Source organism: Calliphora vicina, chromosome 3, assembly GCF_958450345.1.
Source record: "Calliphora vicina chromosome 3, idCalVici1.1, whole genome shotgun sequence".
In the NCBI taxonomy this organism is placed as follows: domain Eukaryota; kingdom Metazoa; phylum Arthropoda; class Insecta; order Diptera; family Calliphoridae; genus Calliphora; species Calliphora vicina.
In genome coordinates this window covers 85,980,111-85,995,855 of record NC_088782.1, presented here as the reverse complement: position 1 = coordinate 85,995,855, position 15,745 = coordinate 85,980,111, and the positions used below count along the sequence as shown (strand labels likewise).

Here is a 15,745-nt window from a genome sequence, read left to right as displayed (position 1 = left end):
GGGGACTATTTTCTTCTCCTGATGCAACTAGACGTTATACAGTGAGACCATCTTTTAACAATAGAATTGAATTCCGTCCACAAATTGGTGCTGGAAAAGCCAAACCACATATATTCGCTATGTTCTCAACAGATTAAAAGAAATATTGAATTTAGTGGATATTTTTCGATGGGAGATACCATTTTTCAGCTGCTCGGTAACAGAATTTGCAACTTCGGTGATAATCTTCTTCATATTCAATATTCCTTAAAGAATTGTAAATTGTTAACTAGTAACATGTTTTAACTAACTGTCATTAATGAAATTGATTAAAATTGTTCTTTTTCTAAATAATAATAAGTTTATTTAACTTTAAAGAAAATGCGACAAAATTGTGTAATTCAGTTTTTAACTTTTTGATATCCTGGTATTTAAATGCCATTACTTGAAATTAATTCTTTTGTATTGCTATACTTCACTAATCATGATCTTCATATTGTGTAAAAAATATTGTCAGATTGGTAAATGTTGAGCATAAAAATTCAAATTATAGATATTTCCAAATTTATTTACACATTTGTGTCTCGTACTGTATATTCTTTAAATTCCTATAACTCCTATAGTTTTTGTGCTAAATTATAAGAGAGCTATCAACACAAAAAAAATATTAAAATGCAAGCAGTTTCACTGATCTTAATTTATACCTAATATTATTGTAACAAAATCAAAATACATGTAAAAATTCCACTTAAAGTACTCACTTTTATTACACCGTGTCTACAACAGACATGAAATGCTATAAAAATATGATGTTAAGAATTCATATTAAATTTTTAATATGTTTATGGTGGAGTACTAACTCATGTTAAAATATTTTTTCATTAATTTTTGATTGTCAGCGATGCAAATTGTAAAAAATCGTGTGTGTGTTTTATTTCTTTGTGATTTTAGTGTAGTGTATTTGTAGTGATGTAAATAAAAAAAAGCAACAAAATGACGGCTGTCAAGCTTAAACGTCATTTCATGTTATAAAAGAGTTGTTAAAACACACACCCTCATTTTCTGAATCTCTGGTTATTTTTTATCGTGACGATAAACTGACAGTTATCATACAAAAAAAGATAATTGGAGGATTATCGTTACGAAAAACGATAACCAGATATTGAGAAAATGGGGGACAGTTCAACAACCATGTTAAAACATTAGAAAAACGCTAACATGATGTGTCTATACCTAACACTAACGTCATGTTAATGTTAAGCATTTCATGTCGGTTGTAGAAGACCAAGTCGAATTCATACAAGGTGTAGGGTTCTATAGCTGAAACAAAAAGTCGACTTTTCCACCTTTCGACTTTTTCCGTTTTTTAAAAAGTCGACTTTTCGACTTTTGGTAGTTTATGAAAAGTTGACTTTTCGAACTTCGACTTTTTAGTTAATCGACTTTTTTCGACTTTTTTCAACTTTTTGCCATTTCTTGTAAAAAAATACATGGTTTCTACATTTATTGATGCGCCTTTTGTAATGTTTAGCAATAAAAATGAAATTTATTTTATAAACATTTATTTATTTATTATTTACATATATTAGCATACTCTCAAAAAATGCAAGTGCAATATTTTTTTTAACAATTAAAAAAGTCGACTTTTATCGACTATACGACTTTTATCGACTATTTTCGACTATTCGACTTTTGAGATAACATAATCGATTGTTCGACTTTTTTCCGACCAAAAAGTCGATTTCGACTTTTTTCAGGAAATAGTCTATTGTTCGAACAATCGACTTATAGAACCCTAACAAGGTGCTATCAGTTCCACAAATACAATTGGTCTTAACAAATGTCAAAAAACAAAAATGAAAAATTAAACAAATATGTATTAAAACTTAATCAAGGTGCATTTAATCAGGTGCCATCGGCAGCACAGCTGATTATAGAAATAGCACGCACAAATGTCAAACTACATATATAAAAAATATTCGCCCGTACGTCCGTATGTCAAACTCTACATATAAAAAATAAGTGAATTCGCCTGTATTTATTTCAATTCGCCACTGCTGTCACCTTGTTAAATACGTATATTAATTATAAGGTGGTGTCATCGGCGAATTCAGAATACCGAGCGAATTGGTTATATTTTTTTTCATATGTAGTTTGACATTGTGCCTGCACTTGAAGGCGAATTGGCTGTCAGGGAAAAATGTCAAAAACAGCTGACAAATAAATCAAAGCGAATTTTTGTTAAACAAAAAATGTTTATAAATTTGAATCTGTTTGTAATTTAATTTGATGTTTTTAAAAATATAACTAATTTCGTGTAGTATTATTATTGGTTTTAAAACATACACGAATTTAACAGCAAAACAAAGTTTGACATTTACAAAATGGAAACAAAGTTTGACATTGATTCTGCACCACGACGAAAAATGAACATAGTAGCAAAAAACGATCAGCTGTTCTGATAACACTACCTTATAATTAATATACATTGGTAGTAACTATATTTTTAGAATGCAGATTGATAAAAATGTATATTTACTGCAATTGACGGCTAATACAGTAGCAATTGTAAACCCTGGTTGCGTATTGAAAATATTATTTTTCTCTCGCTCTGCAAACCACAATCAATGAAAAATTGTTGTAGAACAGTGATATTCATTCCATACAACAATTGTTTAAAAAATTTAAACACATTTGTTAAGCTCCTTTAAAGAGCATAATAAATGTCTCATTTTTTCAGAAATTCAATAAGCATTGTTGTTGGTTGGTTTTTGGAAAAACAAAGTTAAAAATAAATAAAAAATTTGAGAGTATTTCGGCCGTATAATGTATATTCTTTCATTTCCTTAAAATTTAAATTATATTCATTTAATAAATTGGTTTTATCTGACAAAAATTATAAATTTAAACTTTCTTCATTTTGTTATTATTTTAAGTGTTTGACATTATGTTTGCTGGGTAGCTCTCTCACCAATACATCTTAATTTTTATTTTTGAACACCACTGTTGTAGAAAGTCAAAATAACCATACGGATCGATATTACTTTTTTGACTACTGTCAGTTGTTGCATATCTGTAATAATCTCTGTAAAGTCTGTATTACTACGTTTATACGCACGGCTTATTCGCAAATAAAAATATTGCAATTAGAAAAAAATGCCGCATAAACAGTGAATTAATTTTTTATTTGCGAATAGCTAACTCACGAAAACAATTCCTGATTAACGACACTATTTGCAAATAAGATTTTAAGCATTGCCATATGTTTTAACGCTTTTAGTTTATTAAGACGATTTTTAAATATTTCATTGCGTTTTTGAATTACTTGGATTGCAAGACGGACAAGAATTTTGGATTCTATAATTTTTACATTTAAAAAAATAAAAAATGTATCATATTTTATTCAATAAAAGAGCTACCAAAAAATTCAATTTTACCATCCGGCATCTCATAAAAACAAGAATTTTCTGTAACCAATGTGACATATAAACAGTGAGTTAGTTAATTGCAAATAATTTTTATTTGCGAATAGGCTACGTATAAACGTAGTATATGACAAGGTAATAATATTTATAATTGTCTCCTAATGAGCTAATATAAACATGTAAGATGACATTTAGAAGTGCTTCACAATTCACAAGATCACAGTAACAGTTTATATTTTTATAATGTATCGGACACCGGCTTCGCTAAAATGACTTTTTGTGTATATCAAAATTTTCTGATAAATTCAAAAAGGCATTTTTGGTTCACAATGTTAATGAAGATTATTTTTATTTATTTATTTATACCCATAACAATCAGATCATTTTTTAAATATATTAGAAATTTACTATTATATACAGTGTAAGACAAAAATGTGTAAATGATGGTCATATATTTACACTTTGTGACACCATTTTTAAAGTGCAATGTTTATAAAGAAACGTTTTGTGTTTTTTTAAACAATATTTATTAAGGATATTTTAGGACTAAATAAATAAAATATTTCCTTAATTATACTCCAGTAATCTAAAAAAAATAACTGCAACCCATTTACACACTTTTGGCGCAGATTACTAAAGTAACTTTTTTAGTACTTCGAATAACCTGCTTTCGCGTCAATGGCAGCCTGAATTCTGGAGGGCATACTCTCCACCAGTTTGCGACACTCTTCTTGCATTATAGATCCCTAGATATCATGGGAGCGCTCCTAGAGCTGGGTTGTGTTTCTAAATGCATTTTGATAATTATAAACGCGACGTTTTAGAATTCGCACCAAATTCTCAATCGGATTTAAATTCTGAGATTGTGGGAGTCAATCTAGCAATGTAATTTTGGCGGTTTTTAAAAAATTAAGCGTCTTTTTAGACTTATGTTTGTTGTCGTTATCTTGTAGTATCACAGTGTTTTCAATTTGTCCACGCCAATCATTCAGACTATCCACATCTGTTGTCTTGATAATGTCTATATACATTTCTGCATTCATATTACTACCAATTTTATGGAGTTTTCCTACACCTTTCGCAGAAAAACAACCACAAAATGGCAATATTCCACCACCATATTTCATAGTCGTCATAAAATCACGGTCTTTTAATGGCGCATTTCGTTTTTGGTAGTCATATTTTGGTCCATCAGTTCTAAAATGGTTAATTTTCGATTCATCTGTACAGATAACTTTTTCCCAATCATCAAAGGTCCATTTCTTAAAAAAATTTACAAATGTTAGTCGAAGAGACTTGTGTCTTTCAGTTAAACGAGGTTTTTTAACAATCTTTATTGCATAAAAACCACATCTTTTGATTTCTCTAAGAGATGCACGTTTTGAAATCTTAATTTGGTAGCATGAAGATAGTTTTGGTTGTACCTCACGGGGACTATTTTCTTCTCCTGATGCAACTAGACGTTATACAGTGAGACCATCTTTTAACAATAGAATTGAATTCCGTCCACAAATTGGTGCTGGAAAAGCCAAACCACATATATTCGCTATGTTCTCAACAGATTAAAAGAAATATTGAATTTAGTGGATATTTTTCGATGGGAGATACCATTTTTCAGCTGCTCGGTAACAGAATTTGCAACTTCGGTGATAATCTTCTTCATATTCAATATTCCTTAAAGAATTGTAAATTGTTAACTAGTAACATGTTTTAACTAACTGTGTTACGTGTCTCTTTGTTGATCTGGTGTGTTTCGATGCCACCTCGACTAGCTCTACTTTCGGCGTGGGAACTCAACCCGCATCTACATCACTAAGAGAATGTATCAATAAATTAAAATAAACAAAACAAAATCCCTAACAAATTCCTAACATAAAACACTAGTTTCACCAACACTGAACATCAAACAATTTAACCGTGGATTAGATGTCAAGTCCACGTACGTTGCCCACCCTACCATAGTCATTTCATTTCCTAATGACCCCTACAATTTACCAATCCAACAACTTACCAAATCATCACACTCTCGTCATCTTCGGCCCACTGTACCTGAAATCTTACACAATTAGTAACACATATTTATACAAATTCTATTTCTTATTACATTTATTAATCAAAACAATGAAATTAAACATAAATAAAACTTATACATAAATAAATAATTAAAATGTCTCTCAATATAACGTAAAAAAAAAAAAGGACTTATACATATACTTTTAATCCTAAAATGTCAGTTACTTTTTTCTTATTTCCTGTTATGATAATTATAGTCTATGTTTATTTCCTTTCATATCAAAATTTTAAAACCCTTAGGTTTAAACCGAATGGTCTTTTGACCTGTTATATAAATTCAAAACAAATCGTCTTAATATTCCTTCACGATCCATAAATTTGTTTTCAAACTTCTTGTTTTCGTTTTTTTCTCTCAACACATCACTTGCCCATTTAGGCAGTGAAAATAATCATAATAAATATTTAGTATTCTGTTTTTTTATAGATACTGTAATAATATTATGACTTTTCAAAAAAAAAAAAAATGTCTTATATTAATAACTAAAGAAAATACTAATTTATAATTGAAGCTACAAACTTCTTCTAATCGGAAATAAAACTTAAACAATAACAATACAAAAAAAAAAACACAATTTGCCTACACACAAGGATTACTAAAAGAAAAGTTCTGAAGAGTTACACTCCACTCTGAGTAAATACGATTTTTATTCACCTTCACTCTGATTTATGTCCCTAAAGGAGCTCCCTGAAAGACACCTAAGAGCCTAGTGTTTATCAACTTATATTATTTTACCGCTATTTAACTTTATTCTTTTAGTTATCCCTTTACAACATAAAACACTATTCAATTACAAAATTTCATACCTTAAGATCTAACAGACTAAACTTATTCTAACACAATTAATTTTCGTACTTAACCTACCCTAACTAATACTACCCTAATGCTTTTTATTCTTTATTTTGGGATATTTCTATTCGTGTGGATCTTCTTTTCAGGTTTTTGTCCTGGTTTGAGGGTTCTAGTCCCGGGTTATTTACGTCCCACTTTGTGGAATTGATCCTAACACAAATTTTCATTCATAGATGTCGTATTTATCCTCACAGGGTCAACAATATATATGAAAGTTTTATGTGAACTGTATTACCTTTGGTTTATTTTAAAATTTAAATATAAATATTCTTCCACCGTTTTTCTGACCACAGGATGATTCTGGAATTACCTCAGTATTGGTGACGTTTTCACCTTATTGTGTGGCTTCCTTATCCTCTGGCACAAAATCTATTATAAAAAATTACCTATTTGAAACAATTCTTCATTTTTCAACGTATTCTTGAATTCATACTCACACGTTTCCTCAGTATATTTAAAATTTCAAATAAATAAATTATTAAGTTCTGCACGGATATTTCCCTTTACCACAGTACCAAAGTTCACTAATTTAACTTTTCACACATAAACTTTATATTATCCTTGCTATTCAATATTGAGATGTTTCTTTAACAACTTTAGTTTATAGAATGTGCGTTAACACAAACTCATGTGTCCATTACCTATACTTTTCTTTAAAATTTCAAACAAGAAAAGTAACAGAAAAACATACAAACAAATATCATAATAAAAAAAAATACATAACATGTTTTTACAATATAGTGGACAACAACATAGTTTGGGTTAATGCACTTATAACCTTGGCCTTGAACAATCGCCTTTTTCTTAAGAGACAAGTTTTGAGTTTGTATTTCTCTTCCTTCTCTTACTTGGTATTTGGCAATCCTAATTTTGTGGTTATTATTATGATATTCGAATCACCCTGTCATTGATCATGTCCCACATTTTGACATTTTAACAATACAAATATTAAACATAAGTATCAAAACAAACAAAAGGAATCACAATTACTAAACAACATCATATTTCAACAAAAATTATAGTAATTTAAACAAAAAAAAATACAAAGAATCAACAAAAATAACAATCACAGATCATATTGCTCCTGATTAATAAAACGTGACAGACCATGATGACAACATATAGGCAACAAAAAAAAACGTAAGTATGAGCACAAAAATAAAAAAAAAGATTTCCGGCCATTTAGCACCTCTATCTAACCACCACAATAATTAAAAATTGTCTGTCCATGGAGCACCGCTACCTCAACAAAACTCTGGTGTATCAAGACAGCACTCGCAGATACGACAGTGTGAGGTAGTTTTGTTTTTAAGTTCAGCGCCCAACGTAGGCTACACCCACAACACTACATCCAAAGAGTTAGCCGGGCAATCCACAACAAAAGTTAAAGTTAGGGAAGTATAATAATTTCTTGTTATTTGTATAAATGGTACTTTGTTCATGTTCCTTACTATTTTCAGGTATTATGTGAGTTGCTTAGGATACTAAACACTGTACGAGGAATAATATTAGTATAATTAAAGAAGAAATAATCAACACATCAAAGACAACAACACGAACCTTAACCTAATATTGCACACGTAGAAATATTGCACTTGTAAGTTAAAATTGTATTAATTGTCTCTAATATATTGCACTTTTGATCTTTTAAAACTATATTGCACATTATTCTCTTTACTGTTTAATATCTTTTGCGTGGTAAATTCCCAATGGTGTACCAGATAAGCCTTCCAATTCATACATGTTGTTCCCTATGGCCCTTAAAATTCTACATTTAGTAAATTTTCTACACAGTTTTGCGTTTATGTTTTTCTTAAAATCGCTAAGGATAAAATTTCTTTTATACACTTCCTGTCCAGGAACGAATTTCACTATCCTTGCACCGCGGTTATATCTCAGTGCACTCTTTTCATATGCGTTATTCAGATTCTCTTTTATCTTATCCCTAATCAATTTTATTCTATCAGCATTCTCAATCACGACTTCATTATCGTCCAGAGCTTTTAATTGTCTGGCCAACTTATAGTCTGATCCGCAGGTAAACAGATTTTGACCAAACAACGCGAAAAAAGGACTATATCCGGTTGCAGAATGCCAAGAAGTTCGTAAGGACAATTCAATATTTGGTAAATTAATGTCCCATTCCCTATGATCGTCCTCCAGATATGCTCTGATGGCCGAAAGAACACTTTGGTTCACTCTTTCAGATGCATTGGACTGCGGAGAGTGAACAGCAGTTCTCATATGCTTGATTTCATAGGTTTCTAATAGTCTTGCAAACTCTTTTGAGGTGAACTGTTGTCCATTGTCCGAATGGATAACTTCCGGTACACCGAAAACATGAAATACCTGCTCTTTTAAAAACTTCACTACATTTGCAGTCGTAGCTTCTTTCATAGCTTTTAGAAAGACAAACTTGGTCATATGATCTACCACTATAAATATATATGCATTACCCGTTTTTGATCTTGGATATTTGCCAAGAAAATCTATATAAAGTTTCTGAAAAGGTCTATCTGTCATAACCTGTTTACCTATTTCCGGTTTCAATGTCATGTTAGTTGGTTTAGTTTCCTTGCAAATAGTACAATTCCTCACAAAATGTTTAATTTGAGATATCATATTAGGCCAGTAGTATTTGGTTCTCACTCTTTGTAGCGTTTTGCTAATACCTCCGTGAGCTTTGTCCTCTGGTTCATGAGCTTCCCTTATTAGTACATGGGTTAATGAACTAGGAATCCATAATTTCCACCTAAATTCCTCCTGCGAATCTGTTTCGGTTATACACCTTTTAAAAACTAAACCGTTACTAGTTTTTATATCCGGTAATTTATCGCCATTTTTCGTTACAGTGTCTATTAAATCCTTATACTCTTCCGATTCAAATTCCAATGTTTCAAAACCTAATATGTTTCCTTTATCCACTTCCATTTCCTCTACTAATCTGGATAACGTATCTGCTACGATGTTTTCTGAGCTTTACAATGTTCGATTTCAAAATCGTAACTCTGTAATTGTAGAGCCCATCTGGCCAACCTACCATTTAAATCCCTAAGTGACATCAGCCATTTCAAACTTGCGTGATCGGTAATCACTGTAAATGGCATAAGTTCAATATACGGCCTGAATCTCTTGATAGCCAAGACAGCAGCCAAACACTCCTTTTCTGTTACACTGTAGTGTTTTTGCGCTTCGATTAGTTTTTGGGAAAAGAATGAGATTGGTTTTTCATTGCCTAAATCATCTTTCTGAAACAACACTGCTCCGACCGCATAATCCGAAGCATCGCATTGGACAAAAAATCGTTTTCCGAAATTCGGATGTGCAAGTACTGGAGCTAGGGTTGCCAGCCTGGCTGGACTTGGCTGGATTGTCCAGCTTTTTTGATGCCTGTCCAGTTTCAAGCTAAAATTTTATTTGTCCAGCTAAATAGAAATTTTCGACAATAATATCTATATTATTTATAAAAAAGTGTATGTATTTTTTTAAGAAAGGAAAAAATAAATGCCAAAATGTCGATATAATGACCGTACTTATAAATAGCCAAAGTTAACAGCATTTTAAAAAAATTTCGCCTAATGAACAAAAAACTTTTAAGACTGAAGTAGAAGACTTTTCAAAAACAGCGGTCAGCTATTTAGAAAATCGTTTTTTTAAAAAATAGCATTTTTAAAATTAAAATAAAAACATATTTTCATGGGTAGATTTACAAAAACTTCCGCAAAACCTTCAAATATCTGAAGAAATAGATAACGATAAACTTAACATATATCGATTACTGCAGCCTTCGCGAAGTTTATAAACAAATACCAAGAGATTTGTCAAATGATATGATCCTATTTTATTACCAAAGGTGAAAGGAATGAATTCAAGAATTTAAGAAAAGTTATATGTTTCGTATTTTCAGTACCAGTAAGCAAAGCTTTTTGTGAAAGAGTTTTTACTGTTTTAACCCTCCGACGGTTGAGGAGAAGTTGCCCTTATACGAAGTACAAGGTCCACAGCGACCCTGTACTTCTATTATATAAAAACGCATTTTTTTGTTTTGATTTTTTATTATTTACTAATTATACGAAAAAGTTTTTGACACAATTTGTAATGTACTCAACAAAACCTATAACCCACGCTTTGTAGTTTTCCATGTTTCCATGTACCGTGTAATACAAATATATGTTGATTACAATAGATAAAAATATATTTTAATAAAAATTATTTACACAAATCAAAATTAACATTTTCTCAGTAATTTTTTTAATATCCAGTTTTTTTTTGATTTGTCCAGCTTTTTATACCCCAATGTCCAGCTTTTTGCAAATCTGAATCTGGCAACCCTAACTGGAGCCGATGTCAAGGCCATTTTCAACTTATTAAAACTTTCGATGGCTCTTTCATTAAGTTCGAACTTTGTTCCTTTCTTTATTAGATCGGATAGTGGAGCAGTCAAGGTAGAGAAATCGCGTATAAAACGGCGGTACCAACCCGCGGTACCTAAAAAACTGCGAACTTCTCTAACTGATCTAGGTAATGGTATATTCTTAATTGCTTCGATCTTCTTAGGATCCGTTTTCATAATGCCACCTCCCACAATAAAACCTAAATAATTAAGTTCTGTAAAACAAAACTTTGATTTTCCTAAGCCTATCGTTAAGTTTGCCTTGTTTAAACAGTTAGCTACTTTCTCTAGTAAATTTAAATGCTGGTCAAAATCTGCAGATATTATCAACAGATCGTCCAGATAGGTGAAAACATTTTGTTTCATTTCCTGAGGAATAACCTTGTCCATCAACCTACATAGTCTTTGCGCCGCGTTACATAAACCAAACGGCATAACAACATACTGGTATAGAGGCCGGCCTGGAACAGTGAATGCCGTGTATGTCCTAGACTTCTTTTCCAGCTCGATTTGCCAGAAGGCATATTTTAAATCGACACTGCTGATGTAATACGTCTCGTCCAGTCTACTCAGAATTCCTTCAATGTTCTGTATGGGGTATGCGTCCTTGATTGTCCTGTCGTTTAACTTCCTAGCGTCAAGACATAAACGATTCTTCCCTGGCTTTCGTACAAGTGTGCATCTGTTGCTCCAAGGACTCTGACTTTCCTCTATAACTCCTAATCTCAACATGTTATCAATCTCTGTATATATTAAATCCTGCACCGCTGGCGATACTGGATAATACCTATCCTTAACTGGTGTCGTATTATCCGTTAGTTCTATGGTATGAAGCTCTAAATTGGTTCTACCCAAACCATCTCTTTCATAAGTTCGAAAATTGTCAACGACCTTTCTCAATCTATCCCTTTGTTGACTAGTCAGATCGTGTTGTTTTACATCCTTCAACTCAAGAGGAAAAGTTTCCATTAAATTCTCTGGTTTTAACTCTGATATTTCAAACAGACCTGGTGCAATATCGAATTTTTTTCAAAAATCGATTCCTAAGTAGGCTTTTTGAATCAAATTTGGACACAAATAGAATTCTATGTTATGCTTTTGACCTTTATAATCTACTTTAGCTTCAATTTTCCCTAAGATCTGATATAGTTTTCCGCCTGCAGTTTGGATTTCAGAGAAAACTGGTTTAATTCGACCGTTTAACTTCTCTACTATCTGTTCGCAATCTTTCCCAAGCAAACTTATCGAAGCCCCACTGTCTAAAAGACATTTTACTTCAATATTATCTAGTTTTACTTCGATAAATGCTCTGGGATCTATATCGATGTTTGTGATCTGATCACATTTTTGGACAAATTTACTTATCTCATTGCATATTGTCTTCTTTTTCTTAAATCTATTCCTAGTGCCTTTTATCTTCCTTAGTTTCGCATGATCATCACCTGTATTGAAGATTCTATTCCTAACGTCTATATATCGTTTCAAGCGCTCTTCATAAGACCCTATAATTCTTCTATTATTACTGTTTTCTTTTATTACTTTTTCATTAGATTTGTCTGTCAAAATTACTTTGTTATCCCTAATTTTGTATTTTTCAGGATCAATATAAACACACTGAATACCTATATCTCTTGTTGTTCGGCTGTTGTCTGTGTGGAGCGTGATTCTGCCGCCTTCATCACACTCCCTATCCTGTTTCCCGAACATTTGGGACATTTAGGAGTAACAACTCCCATTAACCCACATTTGTAGCAGAATAAGGTTCTCTGAACACTGGGACAATCATTAAATAGATGACCTGGTAATCTACAATTCCAGCAAAGCATTCTGTCTGTACTCATAGTGTTCGATTTCCGGTAAGTATTGTCCGTTTTATATTTTATTTCCTCAACTACTTCCGTTTCCTTTTCCCTTTCAAGTTCTATTTCAACTTCTTCGACTTGTCGCCTAGGTGGTATGAAACGGGTTTGTGGAATGTTGGACGTCTGCCTACGGAAATAATTCCTTTCTACTTCCTTACAAGTATCTCTCAAATGTTCTACAGAAAACACTTGCACAGAATACACTATTTGCGAAATACCTTGACGTAAGTTTCTCTTCAATATACGTATAACTTCGTATTCTGGCAATGGATTTCTAAGTCTTGCTCTTAACTTTCTCATAGCCTGAAAGAAATCATCAATTGATTCTCCGGGTTGTTGTCGTCGCTCTTCAAAATCCCTTAACCTTTCATACTCACTTCGAATTGAGCCATATTGTATCCTAAGAGCTTTTTTCAATTCATCCCACGATTCAATTGGCCTTTGTTGCACGAGGAGCCAATACCAGTCTTTGGCATCTCCCTTTAGCAATTTGTGGAATTCGCCTTGTAAATCCTGCCATGAGTAATTATGATATTTGAGCATATATTCGATTCTAAATATGTACAGTTTATCTATGTTGCCATCGAAACTGATGTCCCATTTATCTACACCTATTAGATTCCTTATTGGTTTATGTGTTGCATAAAGGTTTGGTGGTGAAAGATTGTCAGGCGGCGTATTTATATTCGAAGTGTAATCCCTAAAATCTAACCTCCTTGGTGGACATGGCTGAGTTTCCGGCTTCCTCTTTTGCGGTGCCCCGTCTATCTGGCCTGACCTTTTCTCATTCTCCTCACTAATCAAAGACTCTACACCATCACTTGTTTTTCCTACCGTATTCATTTTCTGAAATTCCCTAATCATTCTGGAAAAACCTTCTTCTAAACTTCCTTTTATTTTCAAATCTAATTTGTCCTCGAGTTCTGATCTATAATTCTTCACATTTTCAGCTATCAAATCTCGGATAAGTCCAGCATAAGCTCTCGGACTATGGCCCGTTGAATATCCTTTTTGTGTCTGAGGAATATTTGGTGGTGGAAAATTATATGTTTTCGGAGGAACAAAAGTTTTCGGTATTGCTCCGGTTTGTTGTCCAGGAACTGCCGTTTGTGTTTGCGATGGTGGACCGTATGACTGGTGAGTTTGTGGTGTTGAAATAGTTTCTGACATATCTATAAATGTCCCTGTTTCCCTAGGTTCCTTATCGGTATTTAATGGTGTTCTCCCTACTGGCATTTTCAAAATTTGATTTTTAAACATAAAATTTGAAATTAAACATAAGATAAACAAATACTAAACTATTACATTAATTCTTACATACATTTAACAAAACACTAATACAAAATTTAAACATAAATAAACGTTCACGTAAACACTTTTTCAAATTACGTGACACACAAACATACGATAAGATTTTATAAAAATAAATATTACACAACATAAAAAGACAAAATATATCAAATGATTTAACAAAACAAAAAATGTTTACAACATATAACATATAAGACACAAAAAAAAAACAATTCTCATAAAAAGTTACAGGCACATTGGTATTCCGACAGAAAAAGAGAATATTGATGATAGTTGTTGGTATATTAACGCTTTCCTTTACTATTTGATGTTCTGGTAAATAAACATAAAATCTTTTCCATCAACATAAATCACAAAAATGCAAACTGAACATTCATTTATTTCAGGACAATTTGCGATTAATGTTTCTGGCTTCCGGTTTAATCAAATCAATATCTGCAACTAGGTTTGCTAAACTATATCCTAGGACAAATATTAATTTAATTTTCTTCTCACTATCTCTATCACAAAATGCAAACTGATTCTTCAGAATTCAGGACATTTGTGTAAGATAATAAGATTCGGAGAATAATAGTTCCAGTATTCGCAAACTTGACTATTAATGTTAAGGACGATTCTGAATCTATATTTTCCTAATTTCCACTACTGATAATCAATACTAATTCGAAATACGCAAACTAACATATCATTTCCGTTAGGACGATTTCACATTAGTATGTAAATCCTATTCTAAATTCTATTTCCATGCGTTTAGCTGTTGTACGCGACCTACTTATACACCTTAGAATACATATTCGTGGATTTGAAAATGAATTCTAGGTTGTCTCTTTTTAAAAATTGGGCGCCATTATTGTTACGTGTCTCTTTGTTGATCTGGTGTGTTTCGATGCCACCTCGACTAGCTCTACTTTCGGCGTGGGAACTCAACCCGCATCTACATCACTAAGAGAATGTATCAATAAATTAAAATAAACAAAACAAAATCCCTAACAAATTCCTAACATAAAACACTAGTTTCACCAACACTGAACATCAAACAATTTAACCGTGGATTAGATGTCAAGTCCACGTACGTTGCCCACCCTACCATAGTCATTTCATTTCCTAATGACCCCTACAATTTACCAATCCAACAACTTACCAAATCATCACACTCTCGTCATCTTCGGCCCACTGTACCTGAAATCTTACACAATTAGTAACACATATTTATACAAATTCTATTTCTTATTACATTTATTAATCAAAACAATGAAATTAAACATAAATAAAACTTATACATAAATAAATAATTAAAATGTCTCTCAATATAACGTAAAAAAAAAAAAGGACTTATACATATAGTTTTAATCCTAAAATGTCAGTTACTTTTTTCTTATTTCCTGTTATGATAATTATAGTCTATGTTTATTTCCTTTCATATCAAAATTTTAAAACCCTTAGGTTTAAACCGAATGGTCTTTTGACCTGTTATATAAATTCAAAACAAATCGTCTTAATATTCCTTCACGATCCATAAATTTGTTTTCAAACTTCTTGTTTTCGTTTTTTTCTCTCAACACATCACTTGCCCATTTAGGCAGTGAAAATAATCATAATAAATATTTAGTATTCTGTTTTTTTATAGATACTGTAATAATATTATGACTTTTCAAAAAAAAAAAAAAATGTCTTATATTAATAACTAAAGAAAATACTAATTTATAATTGAAGCTACAAACTTCTTCTAATCGGAAATAAAACTTAAACAATAACAATACAAAAAAAAAAAAACACAATTTGCCTACACACAAGGATTACTAAAAGAAAAGTTCTGAAGAGTTACACTCCACTCTGAGTAAATACGATTTTT

The 15,745-nt window shown here is 31.7% G+C and overlaps 1 long non-coding RNA gene across 1 annotated transcript; it reads left to right on the top strand.

The window, feature by feature from the left end:
* The first annotated feature begins 7,804 nt into the window (after positions 1–7,804).
* On the top strand, positions 7,805–15,191 carry LOC135954798 (uncharacterized). The gene is made up of 4 exons (XR_010576269.1): positions 7,805–7,924; positions 12,319–12,576; positions 13,533–13,719; positions 13,779–15,191. It is a non-coding gene; the product is annotated as an uncharacterized LOC135954798 (long non-coding RNA).
* Positions 15,192–15,745: the final 554 nt, after the last annotated feature.